Genomic DNA, 17638 nt, shown 5'->3' on the forward strand with positions numbered 1-17638 from the left:
AGCGTGCATGTCTCTTGCCATGTTAGCATTCATTTATTGTACTTTTATATACTAAAATCAATAAAAATAATTTGAACTGAAAAAAGAAAAACTCTTCTAGATTTCTGTAGCCTTTTTAATGATTTTATATGGGGGAAGGGTTCAGAATTATTAGCAGCCTGAACCTCTTTTTGGATAGCCTGGACCCTATATTTAGACCATGGGAGTTATAGCCAATGCTGACTCCCACAGTCAGTGGCTAACCTGGAAAATCAATGCTGGGCCGTATCTATCTACCAGCATTGAATTTCTGGGTTTTTTTTGGCTGCTTTTGACATCAATATTCATTGGTTACATCAGTTCATTGGTTACATCAATTCATTGGCTGGCCAGCTAGGTTATAGCAGTCAAAGATTGACTTGCTATTTATGCAGGTTTATTTGGCTGCTCAACTTAGCTGATCAGTCAATAAATATTGGAGCAAACTGACTATAACAATGAATATTCAGTGGCCATCTCATGCTGAATATTAGTGGTTAGCCAGCTTAGTGCTATTTAACTGGCCAGGAGATGTTTTTTGATAGTTTAATAGTACTGAATATCGAGTGGAAAGTGTTTTATCTGCCAAAGTCACTGTACGCAATAGACTGGAATTCTGGTGTCAGGTCAAAAGCGTGCCGGGACAAAGGCGTGCGCAGACAATTGAGCGCAGTGTGGGGGCGCGCGCCGCACAAAATTACTGTTTTTAGGGCTCTGACGGGGGGGCGTGGGGGGGAACCCCCCCACTTTACTTAATAGACATCGCGCCGCGTTGTGGGGGCGTTGTGGGGGGTTTGGGGGGTTGTAACCCCCCACATTTTACTGAAAACTTCACTTGTTCCCTGTTTTTAGGGAAAAAGTTAAGTTTACAGTAAAATGTGGACGGTTACAACCCCCCAAACCCCCCATAACGCCGGTGCAATCTCTATTAAGTAAACTGGGGGGGCTTCCCAACAAAACCCCCCGTCGGATCCCCTAAAAACTGTAATTTTCTTCGGCGCGCACCTCCGTCTTGCGCTCAGTTGTCGGCGCGCGCCCTTGTCTTTCGCGGGGTTGTCTATGAACCGGAATTCTAGCTGCTGCAGATCATTCTTTTTTTTTTTCCCCCCCCAGTTCTTAATTTTCACCGTGTTCCAGCACAGAGGGACATTTTTGATAGGGCATCTAAGTCCAACTTTGGATTGTTTTCACATAGATGTCCAAAAGTCAGGTCGGGAAAACAACCATTTTCAAAGCCGCAAGACATCTATCTTCTGTTTTTTCGAAAATAACTCATCTAGATGTTTTTTGGCCCATAGGCTGTCTATCTTTATTGGCCACTAGCTGATTACCCGGCGTTGCCCGGATATTTATTTATCCCAAAATGTCCAACCCCCTACATGTCCCACCCCCCCTATGTCCCACATGTCCCACCCCCCACGTTACCCCCCCCACATGTCCCATATGCCCCACCCCCATGTCCCAACCCCCTACCCTCCACATGTCCCAAAGGAATGTCCCTCTCTATGGGGCTGAACTTAGACTTAAACGGCATCGGGAGTGTCGGTATTCATCTCTGCGAGCCCGAAAACTATGGGTAGGACATTAATATCTGTTGATTTTGATAATTTTAACATATCACCCCCTTCCCACCCCCACAGTATTTTACCCCGTCCCACCTGCACAATATTTTTCCCCAGATAGTAAGTCATATGTGTACCAAGTTTGGTTGAAATCTCTCCATGCGTTTCAGAGTTATGCTGAGTATTCATCTGTGAGCCCGAAAACACTATGGGGTAGATACTAAAATCTGTCATTTTCAATCATTTTTACATATCCCCCCCCCTTCCCACCCCCACAGTGTTTGTCCTCAGATAGTAAGTAATGTGTATGTCAAGTTTGGTTGAAATCTGTCCATGCATTGAAGAGTTATGCTGGAACATACATACACACACACACACACACACATATATTCAAATTATAATGTGAAATATTTGACAAAATGAATACAATACAACTAACGCAAAACTTGATTATAAACAAGTTCCAAGTTCCAAGTTTATTAAATGTCTTGATTTATCGCCTATTCACATTTCTAGGCGATGTACAAATTAATAACATTTTTAGTTTCACCTCCAGGAGCAAGAACATATAAAATCTTGGGTGAACCCACCCTTGAGCAAGCAACATAGAGTTGTAGGCCGCGAGACCCCCAGAACATATCACCCCAGGTAGTGAGGGATCTGCATACCAAGTTTCGATCAAATCGGTCAAGCCGTTTTTGAATTACTGTGAGAATGGCAGCTTTTTACATTTTTTCCATTGACATGAATGGGTGAAATCTGATTTTCTGTTTGTAGCTCCGCCCACGTGTGCAGGTGGACCGCGAGACCCCTAGAACATATCACCCCAGGTAGTGAGGGATCTGCATACCAAGTTTCGTTCAAATCGGTCAAGCCGTTTTTGAATTACTGTGAGAATGGCAGCTTTTTACATTTTTTCCATTGACATGAATGGGTGAAATATGATTTTCTGTTTGTAGCTCCGCCCATGTGTGCAGGTGGGCCGCGAGACCCCCAGAACATATCACCCCAGGTAGTGAGGGATCTGCATACCAAGTTTCGTTCAAATCGGTCAAGCCGTTTTTGAATTACTGTGAGAATGGCAGCTTTTTACATTTTTTCCATTGACATGAATGGGTGAAATATGATTTTCTGTTTGTAGCTCCGCCCACGTGTGCAGGTGGGCCGCGAGACCCCCAGAACATATTATCCCAGGTAGTGAGGGATCTGCATACCAAGTTTCGTTCAAATCGGTCAAGCCGTTTTTGCGTGATCGCGGCACATAGACACACACATACATACACACATACCTCCGATTTTATATATATAGATTTTTGAAAATCAAGACATCCAAATGCAAAATGTCCAAAACAAGCCCATTTGGACATGGGAGGGACCAGTATTTTAATTGACTGGCCACATAGACATGCCAACAGAGCTGTGGGGCACATTAGGAGGCACCGCTGTCATTTTCACATAAAGGGTGCCAGGTACACATTTCATCATAACCCCCTTATAGTGTATGGTGAGCTCTTCAAAACTCCCCTCCCCAACTTACTATACCAACCTGTCTACCACCCCAATAGCCCTTATGGCTGCAGGTGTCACCTATATGGCAGTATAGAAGGTTTTGGGAGTGTTTTGGTGGCCTCATACTTTCTACTGTAAATGTAGTGGGTTGGACAGACAGACATGACATATAGGGTTGGGGATGGGTGAGGTGAGAGGAGTTAGGAGTTGAAAGAACTCTCAAAGAAGTGGGCTTTTAATTGGGCCTTGAACACTTCCAGAGACAAAGCCCGCCTTAGGTATTCGGGCAGCTTGTTCCAAGCATACAGCACAGCAAGGCAGAAGGGACAGAGTCTGTAGTTGGCAGTTGAAGAGAAGGGCACAGATAGGAGGGACTTACCAGCTGAGTGGAGCTCACGGGGGGGGGGGGGGAATCATAAAAAGAGATAAGTGAAGAAAGATAGTAAGGGGCAGCTGAGTTAGTGCATTTGTAGGCCAGTAAGAGGAGTTTGAATTGTAGTCTGAAACAGATGGGAAGCCAATAAAGTGACTTTAGGAGAGGGGTAACGTGAGTATAGCGGCTTTCCCAGAATATAAGTCATGCAGCCGAATTCTGGACAGTTTGGAGGGGAGCGAGATGGCTAAGCAGAAGGCCTGAGAGTAGTGAGTTGCAGTAGTCTAAGCACGAGGTAATGAGGGTGATAAATTTCTTTCAGTATCCTTGGATATATACAATCTGGACCTGCTGCTTTGTCAACCTTTAGCTTAGCTAGCAAACACAGTCATCTAGAAATCATTCAGGGACTACCACACCTCCATTCCTATTTGTATTTGTCTTCTGTGGTCCTGGCCCTTCAGCTCTGAACACAGAACTGAAATATTTGATTTATCGACTGCGTGTGATGTAGTCAATCACAAAGTTTTAACATTCCTCCTTTCACAAATAGGTATAAGAGGTAACGTTTTGAAATAGTTTGGAGGTTTTCTGTCTTTAAGATTCTATGTGGTACAAACTGGTGGAAGAACCTCCTTAGCCTGGTTTCCCAATTGTGGTGTGCCCCAGGGTTTTCCACTGTCTCCCATCCTTTTCAATGTTTATATGACATCATTAAGTGTTCTCTCTTTAGGTCCAGGTGAATTTATGTTAACATATGCAGATGATATTTTTATACTATAAGAAGTTAGTTCAAATTTAAATAACTTTGCATGTAATAGTTGTTCTTGATTCCTACATTGTTACAGTGGCCAACTTTGACCCTGTGAAGACTAAATTGTTGTAGTTAGGGTCTGATTGTTCAAAACTTCTTAATAATATTTTTTTAGACTCTGTAGAAGCGTTTGAAAAATCATCAAGAATATTGGGAATTACATTAGATTCTACGTTATCTTTTCGTCAACAGATAAATAATCTAGTTAGAAAATATTTTCTAAGCTTACATCACCTGAAGTTGATACAAGTCCTATTATATCAACATCATTTTGCTATGATTGTTCAGTCGACTATATTAGCTCAGTTGGACTATTGTAAGTCAATTTATTATGGAATTAGTAAAGGTAATTTAAATCATCTACAACTGTTACAGAATACTGCGGCTCAGCTGATTTTTTAACAAAAGTAAATTCAAACATGTCACGCCCCTCTTGAGATCATTACATTGGCTTCCTATTCAGTCAAGAGTGAAGTTCAAATGTACCTGTCTAGGTTTTAAACTAAACTAAACTAAACTAAACTAAACCTTAGGTTTGTATACCGCATCATCTCCGCAAGCGCAGAGCTCGGCACGGTTTACAGAGGTTAGGAGGAAAGGAACTACAAAGATGGATATAGGAGAGGGAATAAGAAGATAGGGAGGGAACAGGGTACTAGAGAACGAGGGGTGATTAGATTTTTGAAAAGAGCCAAGTTTTCAGGTGTTTACGGAAGGATTGGAAGGAGCTAACATTTCTGAGAGTTTTAAAATATTTTATGGACAATTAGGGGACTCAGTTGTACCGTTGCCTTTAGGTCTACCGTAGATCTTCTACTGCTTATAAGCTGTCTTTTCCTTCGTATAACGGTGTTCATTCAAGGAGTCGAGTCTTCCGTTCTTGCTCTTTTCTATTTACCACTCTATGGAATGAATTACCCATCAGTCTGCAGTCATACTCTACCTATCAAACCTTTCAAAAAAGATTAAAGACTCTTGTTTTCTGCTAATTCTGATTAGTTTATTTTTACAGTATATTTCTTACAAATTTTTAAATTAATAAACTGCAGAGTCTTAATGTAAACCACATTGAGCCCTCTTTTGCAGGAATGATGCGGTATATAAAACTAAGGATTAGGTTCGATAAGATTATTGATTACTTTCTCTTTTTTTTTTGCATCTTTGCGTTCACAGCTTCGCTTAGCTTCTCCAGATATTGTCACCTGTGATCTCAGTCACTGTCATTCTGTGATCTCATGTAGTTTCTGAAGGCTAACCTCTTTTTCCTTACCTTTTCAGCTATGAGTTTTGAGAACCAAAGTGGCCTTCTTTTCCTCTCGCATACAATATCATGTAGTCCTTAGTCTGTTCAGATCTACCTGTCCCCACGTAGGTGATTAAAGTTATGGATGTTATCATATTCTAATGATCACAGAAAGTAGGGATGAGGCAGCAAAAGTTCTTGGACCTCCAAGAGGATGAAACTGAGTCCCAGAGGTAAATGGCAATTACAAATATTTATTCATTAAAAAGCTCAGATAAAAGACTTGACATGAAGACATGTTTCAACAGCACCCCACCTGTCTCAGGAATCATACTGTCCCTGAGCTCTAGGATATAATCAAGTCTTCTGTAACTCCCAGTCTCTTCTTGTGCTACCTCTTCTCACCAGCGTGCTCTTGCATAGAGGCAGCAGCTTCAAGGGCAAATTGCTGCCTCTTTCTGGCTGCCCTCTCTTCTGAAGTGGAAGTTACTTGAAGCCCACACTGCTGCCACCTTTTTTTCAGCCTGGTCTTCTGCAGTGGCAGTGCCTTGGGGCCTACACCAGTTTTTCTTCTTTCTAGTTTAAATTTCTGCCACATCAGTGGTTTGGAGTTCATACTGTTGCCTCATCTCAGTGGCCCGATTGTCCAAGGTGATTATTGCCTGTCACAAATCACTTCCTCATGTAAGTGCATTTAAAGGGTTATTTATGCTCCCAAGGAGTTTTCTGACCTCTGGTCTATGGGAGTCTTTATCCTCTGTACATAGACTGCAACAAAAAGTGATCTGGTCACAGATCACAAGTAATCGACAACAAATTTCAGTAACCTACAGCAACAAGGCCAACAGTTAAATGACACTGTAAATCTAGAAAGTTACACCTATTCTCATCCTCCAGGAAATCAACAGTTAATGTGCTAATAATGCATGTTTGATGAGTTTCTGAATTAATTTTCTTAACAAAGGCTTTTGCCTTACTGCAGCTTAGTACACTGACCTCTAAATGTTCTTGAAATTTATTTGCAAACATAAAAAGAAAAAAAAAAAAAAAAAAAAAAGCTGAATTCAGAAGTAAATTTGCATTGTAATTATGAATCTGTGTATAGTTGATTACAGGCTGCCATCAATCACATTGCTAGGTGTCTAGCTGTTTTCAAATATAGTAACATAATGAAAAAGTGTGAGGCACCTTCTGAAAGGAGATTCCAGTCTCCTTGAGCTTATAAATAATAATAATAATAACAGTTTATATACCGCAGGACCGTGAAGTTTACAATGATTAAAGAGGTTACAGGTTGAGTGGAATACACAAAGTTCAAAATTACTGATTAACAGTACTAGAGATCATTTGTTGAGGACTAAGGTTGTATAGGTCGGTTACCTAAGTATTTCAGGAACAGATGTCTTTTTAGGTGCTTCCTGAATTCCCTATAAGTAGTAGGCACAAGCAGTTGTTCTAGATCTTTACCCCATAATGCTTCTTGATGTGAGAAGAGATGTTGGTGATGACTTTTAAATTTACAACCTCTAACCGGTGGAGAAACAAAGTTCAAATGTGAGGTTCTCCTAAATCTGTTGGTTGTGAAAGAGAAAAGGTCTGTTATATATTTAGGGGCTAAGCCGTAAAGTACCTTGAAGCAAAAACAACCAAACTTGAATTTCACACGTGCCTCCATCGGCAGCCAGTGTAGAAGTCGATAGGAAGGTGTTACGTGATCAAACTTCTTCAGTCCACAAAGTAGCCTAACTGCTGCATTTTGTACCAGTTGCAATCGCCGCATTTTCTTCTGGGAGAGTGCCAAGTAGGCGATGTTACAATAATTGAGTTGACTCAGTATGAGAGATTGTACCAGAATTCTAAATGATGAGACATCGAAGTAAGCTCTGATGGACCGAAGCTTCCAGAGGGTGAGAAAGATCTTTCTAATCAGGGAGTCTATCTAGTCTTTCATGGTCAGGCTTTGGTCCAGTGTTACTCCCAATATCTTCATAGTGGGTTGAATGGGATAACTAAGGTTATTGATGCACAATGATGCTTTAATGTCAAGTGGGCGTGGCGATGCTATAAAAATTTTGTTTTCTCTGAATTTAGCTTTAGTCTGAATTCAGTCATCCATTGCTCCATCCGATTTAGTACTTCTGTTGCTTTGAGCCAAGTATTAATCTTACCAATTTCTGGAGTTCCCCTTTGCTTGTTGGAGTAAAACTGCTTGCTACTGGACTTTGGCAAAACATGGAATGGTTTCCTTAAACCAGTGGTCTTCATTAATTTTTATGTGAGGGTCGTTTTGGGTCCAAAAGGGCTAAAGGAGAGCCTACTTAGGGCCATGACATCAATAATGCTTCTCGACATTGGTTCCTATCAGAACCCCTGCCCTTGGTCACACATGCAGAACACAGATAAACCTTTAGATGCCAGACTCTACATGCAGTATAACACTAGAGAAACAGAGATAAATGTATTTGTTCCTGAACACTACAAAATATAGACAGTAGATGTAAATTCTCAAAACTGACATATTTCAATCACTTAACTGAAAATAAAATAATTTTTTGTACCTTTGCTGTATGGTGATTTTATTTTTCTAATCATCTTTTCCCAGTCTCTGGTTGCACTTCCCAGTCTCTGTGCTCTTAACTTTGTTTTCAGGGCCTTCTTATCCATTTGCATTTTTTCTCTCCTTCTTCACTTTTTGCCCTATATCCATCTTTGGCATTAACTTAATAGTCAACGTTCTCTTATTTTTCTTCTTCCTTCTCAAATCAATCTACTTTTCCATGTCTTCCCTTCCCTCCCCATACATTCATGTGCACAATCTCCTTCCTCCCATCAATATGAACCATCTCTTCCCTCTTTCTTCTCTCCTATTCCCATCAATTCATAACGTTTTTCTTCCATCTCTATGCCCTTCTCCACTCCTCTCATCCCAGTGCACTCCTCCCCCTCTCGCTTCCCTTCCCCTAAAGCCTGTGCACCATTTCCTCCATCTGTCTCTCCCTCTCATGGTCTGACATCTCTGTCTTCCCCTTCCTATGGTCTGGCATCTTTCTCCTCTCCTTCCCACTGTCTAGCATCTCTCTGCCTTCCTTCCTCCTTCTATGGTGTGGCATCTCTCTGTCGTCCCCTTCTCCGTAGTCTGGAATATCTCTCTCTTCTTTCCCTTCTCTAACATCTCTCTCTCCTTCCCTCCCCCTCCCCTTCCAGTGGTCTGACATCTCTCTCCTTCTCTTCCACAATTCTTGTGGTCTAGTATCTCTTTCCTCTCCTTCCCACAGTCTGGCATCTCTTTCTCCTCCTTCCTTTTCTTCCTCCTCCCTACTGTGGACTAGCATCTCACTCTCTCTCCTCCTTTCCTAGTCTGGCATGTCTCTCTTCTTCCCTCCCCCTTCCCTTTCAGTGATCCAACATCTCTCGCCTTCCCTTTCCCCTTCCCATTGTCTGGTCTCTCTTCTCTCCTTCCTGCACTCTGGTATATCTTTCTCCCCTCCTTCCCTACTATTCCCTGGTCTGGCCTCTTTCTCTCCTTTCCTTCCCCCTCCTCCCTCCTGTGGTCTGACATCTCTGTCCTCCCCTCCCCTTCCCCTTTTTCTCCCAGAGGTCTAGAATCATTTTCTTTACCTTTCCTCTTCATCCCCAAGGTCCAGCATCTCTCTATCATCCTCCCTCTGTGATTCCCCCCTCCCAGCGGGATCCGGTATTTTGTTTCCCTTCTAGTTTCCAGTGCTGTATTCTTTCATTCTTTGGGCCATGGGCATAGTGAATAGAAACATGACGGAAGATAAAGGCCAAATGGCCCATCTAGTTTGCCCATTAATCAATTAAACACGCTGCCTTTGGCAGTCCCTACTACTACTACTTATTTCTATAACACTGCTAGACATACCCAGTGCTGTACATTCAAGACACGGACCCTGCTCAGAGCAAGTAGGGGGTTAGGGAGTTTCTCAAGCAGGAAAGTGTGCTTTACCATTGATTGGGGTCAGGAGTTAAAAGCAACCTCCAAGAAGTAGGCTTTTAGCTTGAATTTGAATTCTTTCAGGAACGGAGCTTGATGTAAAGACTCAGGTGGTTTGTTCCAGGCATGTGGTTCAGCATGAGAGAAGGAACTTTGTATGGAGTTGGCCGTAGAGAAGAAGGATACAGATAAGAGAGACTTGCCTTCATGTGGAGGAGTATAGGGAGAGATGAGAGGAGAGATACTGACATAAATAGGATTATAGAAAATCCCCAAGGTTAACAAACACATTTGAAAGCAAACAATGCTAGGGCACTGCTGCTAGCAGAAAAAGTCAGGAGAGCAAAAAGACAAAGCTCATAGGCTAAAATAAAACACAGCCGATTCACAAATGAAACTTAAGCAATGCAAATTAGCTCCAGTCTGCCATAAAAAGCAGATGAAGCTGGCAGCATGTAAGACAGCAAAGAATTGTCCGAATTGAAGGAAAATGTGAGTGACATAGCAATTGCAATGAACAAGTTAATTGTCCTGAAAGCACTAGAGAATCTAGGCCTAACAGCCTAATTCTATATATGGTGCTACGTGCTACATATTGTGTGTGGAAATTTGGACACTTGCTCAATTTTCACATGCAACTTAATTGAATAAAAAGCCAATTGGTGCTGATAACTGGATGCTAATAATTAATCATTGGTGCTCCTTGGCATTAATTAAAATTTATTTGTACATTTATAAGCACCGGGATCCACGTGTACATTTTCCAAGTGGTTCCAAAAAGGGGGTGTGGCCAGTGGAGCACCATGAGCGGATTGGAGGTGTTCCTGCAATTTAATGTGCGCTATTATAAAATAAGTGGGAAACGCATGCTATTTAGATACAAGGATTTATACCAGGTTTAGTTGGTGTAAATCTTTGTGCCTCAAGTTAGGCACAAATCCTGAAGTGCTATTCTATAAATGGTGCCTAATTTTTTGCGCTGTTCATAGAATAGTATTTAGTGAGGTTTTGTTTCTGCACTGATTTTTTAATGTCATTTATAAACTTGGGTCCTAATTTACGAAGGCCCAATGCACTCATGAGAGATAAAATATCCTCCTCTAAGGAGTTATAACCAGCATACTGAATGTTGAAATCTCCTAAAAATTACCGCCTGACTAAATTTAAGAATTCCCTCTTAAATCAACAATGAGGGTCTTATAAAATCACATTTCTGGTTCTTGGGCCCTATAAATTAAAACAAAACCCAAATAAAGATTCCTTGTCAATCATACCATCAGTCTTTCACAAGCCATCGTAGTAACAAAATAAATGATAGTAGATAAAGACCTGAACAGTTCATCCAGTCTTCCCAATAGTTACATGCATTATAAATTAATGGTTAAATGAAAGTATCTTTTGTCTTTGATATTTCTGGGTCATAGACCATAAAGGCCTTAATATAGAACCAAATCTTTTCTAGAGATGAAAAAAATGGCAAAACTAGAGGGCATAATTTGAAGTTACAGGGAGAAAGACTTAGGAGCAATGTTAGGAAATTCTTCTTCACGGAGAGGGTGGTAGATGCCTGGAATGCCCTCCCGAGGGAAGTGGTGGAGAGGAAAATGGTGATGGAATTCAAAAAAGCGTGGGATAAAAATAGAGGATCTCTAATTAGAAAATGAAGGATGTAAATTAAAGAACTAAGCAGACCTGCACGGTCTGTGTCCCATATATGGTGATTCAGTGTAGGATGGGCTGGAGTAGGCATCAATGGGAACTCCACTAATATGGGACATGAGGATGTTACTGATCAGATTTTACGGTAGATATCCTGCAAACAACGGGATGGTTGGATAGGCTGGAGTGAGCTTGGATGGCAACTTCAGCATTTAGAACCTAGGACAATATCAGACTTTACAGTCTATGGCCCAGAAATAATATCAAAGAATAGTCAAATTAATCTAATCATGTATTTTTTTAATGGGTACAACTTATGGGCAGACTGGATGGACCGTTCAGGTCTTTATCTGCCATCATTTACTATGTAAAGTCCACCTAGTACTATCCTTAGGTTCTAGCTACTGGAGTTGCCATCAAAGCTCACTACAGCCTATCCAAGCCATCTCGTCATTTGCGGGATACAGACAGTAAAAGTCTGCCCAACACTGTCCTCATGTTAAATTATTGGAGTTCCCGTCGAAGCCCACCCCAGCCATTCCTAAACCGAATTGCCTTATATGGGACACAGACCATGCAAATCTGCCCAATACCGACCTTAGTTCTTCAAATTATACGATTCATTTTTTAATTAAAGATCTTCTGTGTTCATTCCACACTTTTTTGAATTCCGTCACCAATTTCTTGTCTATCATCTCCCTCAGGAGGTACATTCCAGGTATTAACCAACCTCTCTATGAAATGCACACTTTTATAAAAGCCTTTTTCCACAACCTTTACAAATAGAAAATCTTTATAAAATTGCGCTCATTAAGTCAGGCATTTTTTGCAAGAAATTCAGAATGAAACCTTTGGAATCATAAAATCTAATCTTCCTGTTCTAATAGTTTCATTATAATTAAAAGCCTAATATCTACATTCAGTCTCGTAAAAAAATGAACCACCAAAATAAATGTTCACTGTATCTCACTTTGCAATTGCTGCAGTAGAAAGATCTACAACAGAATTGATTTCACTCCAACAGACTCATTAGCTGCAAATGTAACGCAATTTTTGTTTTAGTTATAGGGAGAGAAGGCGGAGTCATGTGGGTTGGAGATTCCTTTTTTAATAGTGGGGAGGGCTCACTCTTATATATAGTAACATAGTAGACGACGGCAGATAAAGACCCGAATGGTCCATCCAGTCTGCCCAACCTGATTCAATTTAAAAAAATTTTTTTTTTTTTTTTTCTTCTTAGCTATTTCTGGGCGAGAATCCAAAGCTTTACCCGGTACTGTGCTTGGGTTCCAACTGCCGAAATCTCTGTTAAGACTTACTCCAGCCCATCTACACCCTCCCAGCCATTGAAGCCCTCCCCTGCCCATCCTCCTCCAAACGGCCATACACAGACACAGACCGTACAAGTCTGCCCAGTAACTGGCCTAGTTCAATCTTTAATATTATTTTCTGATTCTAAATCTTCTGTGTTCATCCCACGCTTCTCTTCCTCTCAGTGCATGAGCCAATCACTCCTCATGCAGAAACAGGAAGAATGATGTTTAGCAATGAGTTGCAGATGGCGCGTGGCAGAAATTTGCATGTTCATTGCTTACAGCATGCATACAGTGTAAATTTTGGAGCACATCCATGACTCTACTGCAAAACTTTCCACATTAGCCTCTGAATGAATATACAAAGTGAGTGTCCAAAGAGTGCCAAGCTTATTTCTGCTCATTTTCATTTGCCAATGACATTCAATGACATGGGATTATGCCACTGATATTTCCCATGCTGTAGTGGTTAGAAGAAGAGACTGATCCAGCAATGCCTGGTTCAAATCTTGCTGCTGCTTCTTATGATCTGGGGCAAGTCATTCAACCCTCAATAGCCTCATGGCCAAACTTAGATCGTAAGCCCTTTGGGGGCAAGAACTAATTAGTGATATTGAAAGTAACCCACCTTAAGCTATTACTGAAAAACGTAGAAATATGATGGCAGTCTGCCCATCCGCAGTAACCATTATCTCTTCCTCTCTCTAAGAGATCCCTTGTGCCTATCCCATGCTTTCTTGAATTCAGACACAGTCTCCGTCTCCACCACCTCTTCTGGGAGACTGTTCCACACATCTAGCACCTTTTCTGTATTTACATAGGCTCATAAGTAATCTATCATTTCTTAACTTCAACCTATGCCGTCTCATTCCAGAACTTCCATTCAAATGAAAGAGACTTGACTCATGCGCATTTATGCCATGTAGGTATTTAAACATCTCTATCATATCGCCCCTCTCCCGCCTTTCATCCAAAGTACACATATTGAAATCTTTAAGTTTGTCCCCATACACCTCCATCCTTTTTATGTCTTTTTGAAGGCATGACCTCCAGAATTGTACACAATATTCTAAATCAGGTCTCAAAAGAGTCTTATACAGGGGCAACAATTCCTCCTTTTTCCTATTGGCCATACCTCTCCCTGTGCACCCTAGCATCCTTCTAGTTTTCATTGTCACCTTTTCAACCTTTTTGGCCACTTTAAGATCATCACATACAATCACACCCAAGTCTCGCTCTTCTCATGTGCACATAAGTTCTTCACCCTCTAATCTGTACCATTCCCTCGGGATTTTGCACACCAAATGCATGACTTTACATTTCTTAGCATTAAATCGTAGCTGTGAAATTTTAGACCATTCTTCAAGTTTCGCCAGCTCTTTCTTCATCCAGGGTATCTAATCTATTGCAGATTTTGGTATCATCCACAAAGAGGCAAATCTTACCCACTGATGGTAACATCCCTTTCCTCAGAGCGATCTCCATTGACCACTACCCTCTGTCACCTTCCACTCAACCAATATCTGACCCAGCCCATCACTTTGGGACCCATCCTGAGGCCACTTCGTTTATTTATTAGACGTCTCTAAGGAACACTGTCAAAGGTTTTGCTAAAATCTAAATACACCATTTCAACCTTGCAGCGCTGCACCTGACAGCTTGGTATCTCTTGGCATAACATTGGCTGATCTTCATCTTTCTCAGCCTGTCAGACTAATCTTGGAAGCATCTGGAAAATCATTCACACAGAAGGTTACCAGCAGAAATGAACACGGTTTTCCACCTGGTCTATTCTTCATCATCATGAGGCTATGTGCTTTTAAAATGTCCGGGGCTCCGTGGATGACGTCACCCACATGTGAGAATATCTGCCTGCTGTCCCTGGATAACACCTGCGTACGTTATTCCAAATTCCTGGAATAGATCTGAGATGTTTGTTTCAGTCATTGCTATTTCAAGACCTGAACACAGCAACAGGCTCCAGTAGGCAGAACATGTGATCAGCAGCAAGCAGTAAACGAGTGAAGAATGGATCTGTAGATATGAAGGTGTCCTTTAAGACAGTGTTCTTCAACCTTTTTACACCTAAGGACCGGCAGAAATAAAATAATTATTTTGTGGACCGGCATCGGTCCGCAGACCGGCGGTTGAAGAACGCTGGGCTAAGTCATGAGCCAGACCCTGCCCATCTCTACCCAGTCTCCACCCCAAACCCTGCCCCCATAGTCCTAATTGTATTTTTTCCATTCATTTTTCATATATACACACACAATATAATCTTATTAACAACGCATCGATCGCACCACAGACCGGCAGTTGAAGAACACAGTTTTGGGCCTGATGCACATGCCGGCCCTATGGACCGGCAGGAAATTTCTGTGGACCGGCACCGGTCCATGGACGGGTGGTTGAAGAACACTGCTTTAAGATGTAATGCACAAAGGGTCAAAGGTAATAATCAATAATCCCAACAATATGGGGAACTATTAGCAGAGAGAAAGTGGTTCCGTTCGGTGAATAGTAACCAGTGAGACTCTTGCAAACAGGAGGCACCTGGAGGCGCTCCAAGGAGTGTCCCAAGCTGCTAGACTTGCTTCTTGGCCACTGACCTTCAGCGTGCACCTGTGGCATGAATACAGCAGTATGTTGGAATTTAGCCAGAGCGTGCAGTGAAAGCTATAGAGTCTGTGAAAGAATCTATGAAAGAAACACAGGAGAGCTGTAAAACAGCTTGTACTTTTGTTGCAGACTCTCCAATAGATTACCTTTGCAAAGACAGCTTGAAAGGCATCTATCTACAAAAAAATGTCTCCACCAATATGAAAAGTAATACATTGGAGAAAAAGCCATGCATCTCAGCAATCCAGAATATACTCCCTCACCCTCAGTACATTACAAATTTAATTGGGCAATTTCTCTTTGAAAATCAGCTACAAGATTACTCACGCACAAAAATGTATCTGTACCAGGCAGTGCCTGGGCTGTGAAAAATTGCTTCATAAAATATTTTGTTAGCTATTACAGAACACGAAGCTAGGGAGTTATTCGGTTACAGGAGGCCTATCGTGGATTTCTGACAGCTCCATTATAGTGCATCATAAGACCTGCAGCACTGATCTCAATGAATAGATGTAGGCAATGGAAATATCATACTGCCTTGAGATGTAAGTTAAAAAAAATAGGACTGTCCAAAAAGTCTCCATATTGGAAGAGGGTAAAGTTCCTACCTTGGCAGCTCTACTTTGAGGAACATTTTTGATAGGACGTCTAAGTTTGACTTTGGACGTATCCCGCAAGACGTCTAAAAGTCGGGGTGGGGAAAGGTCCATTTTTATTTTTTTAAATGACCTATGTGGACATCTTGACTATCAGGATGTCCAATCTTAGGAAGCCTAAATTTTGTTGCCATTTTCAACCAGAAATTGTCCAAGTTCAAGACGTCCAAATCCAGACTATTTGGATGTGGGAAGGGCCAGCATTGTAATGGACTGACCACACAGATATGCCAACAGAGCAGTAGGACACCTTAGAGGACACTGCAATGAACTTCACATAAAGAGTGCCAGATGTACTGTACCATAACCCCCTTATAATTTCTGGTGAGCCCTCCAAAACTCTCCTCAAACCTATTATACCCACCTGTCTACCACCCCAATATCCTTTATGGCTGCTGGTGACACCTATATGATAGTATAGCAGGATTTTGGTGGCCTCACACTTTCCACCATATATGTAATGGTTAGAGTGGGATATGGGCCTAGGTTCCCCTCTCTATGGTTCACTAGCCCACCCACCAGGCTACTTAAGACATCTGTGTGCTACTCTACTAGGCTTCCCATACCAGGTTCTGGTGTTTTAGAAATGGTTCAAAGAAGAGTGACCAAGATGATAAAGAGGATGGAACTCCTCTCGTATGAGGAAAGACTACAAAGGTTAGGGCTCTTCAGCTTTGAAAAGAGACGTCTGAGGGGAGACTCGATGAAGTTACAGGGAAATACTTTTAAAACCAATAGGAGGAAATATTTTTTTCACTCAGAGAATGGGTAAGCTCTGAAATGCATTGCCAGAGATTGTGGTAAGAATGGATAGTGTAGCTGGTTTTAAGAAAGGTTTGGACAATTTCCTGGAGGAAAAGTCCTTTTTCTGTTATTGAGAAAGACATGGGGCAAGCCACTGCTTGCCCAGGATCGGTAGCATGGAATGTTGCTATTCTTTGGGTTTTTGCCAAGTCCTAGTGACCAGGATTGGCTACCGTGAGAACAGGCTAATGGGCTTGATGGATCATTTGTCTGACCCAGTAAGGATATTCTTATGTTCTTCTGGTTTATTGACCACTGGCGGAGTGCGGGGGGAGGGGGGGGGTGATTACTTAATCCCTTCAGTGGTCAACTGGTTAAATTGGGTTTCTCTATGGCGCTTTGATGCTTTTAAAACAGGTCTAGCTCCAGATGTCTAAGTTCTGTCCTGGATGGCTTGGGAAATGTTTATCATCGCAAGATGTCCAAGTGCTAATTCCACCCAAAGCCCACCCACAACATGCCTCCAATATGCCCCCTAAAATTTTGGCTGCACAGCGGCTAAGAAGCCTAGCAATAAGTCCAGAAAGTCAGCTTCAAAAATCGGCACTCGGATGTTTTGGTGAGAAAAACGTCCAAGTGCCAATGAATGCCTTTTTTTTGGATGTCTTAGTGTTTTGAAAATGCCCTTTTTTATTTCTTAGAGAATCCTGCATCAGCTTATGTGATTAGTCTGTTCATGCTATGCTAGCAAATAGAGCATTTAAGCTTTTGACGCAGGCAGAAATGCTTTTCAGTGACTTGCTGCATTCCCACGGCAGCTGTTCCAAATTTATATCGAAAAGAATTACCGGTAAATCTAAATGAACCCCTAAGTAAATTATGAAGGTTCTTTTCTTACTCTTCTAAACCTTCAAAGACAAACTGTCTAGACTTACATTTCAGCCTGCAGATTAGTGCTGCATTATCACAGCTCCTAGGCAGTATTATAAAACAGAACTTCATAGAATGGTATATGCCATAAAACAGATAAAGCGATTGATAAAATGAAAAAGAAATAACAAACAGAGCATAATTTTCACAGATGTCCATGTACTACTTGCTTTCTTCTTGGCAGAAATAAATCCTTACCTCCTCACCACTCCCTTCACTCTCAGAAATTATACACACATCCAA

The 17638-nt window shown here is 41.5% G+C and overlaps 1 protein-coding gene across 1 annotated transcript in view; it reads left to right on the forward strand.

The window, feature by feature from the left end:
* The window catches only part of GRIA2 (glutamate ionotropic receptor AMPA type subunit 2), a 140595-nt gene that overhangs the window by 40186 nt on the left and 82771 nt on the right, over positions 1 to 17638 (forward strand).

This window comes from Geotrypetes seraphini, chromosome 1, assembly GCF_902459505.1.
Source record: "Geotrypetes seraphini chromosome 1, aGeoSer1.1, whole genome shotgun sequence".
Taxonomy (NCBI): Eukaryota; Metazoa; Chordata; class Amphibia; order Gymnophiona; family Dermophiidae; genus Geotrypetes; species Geotrypetes seraphini.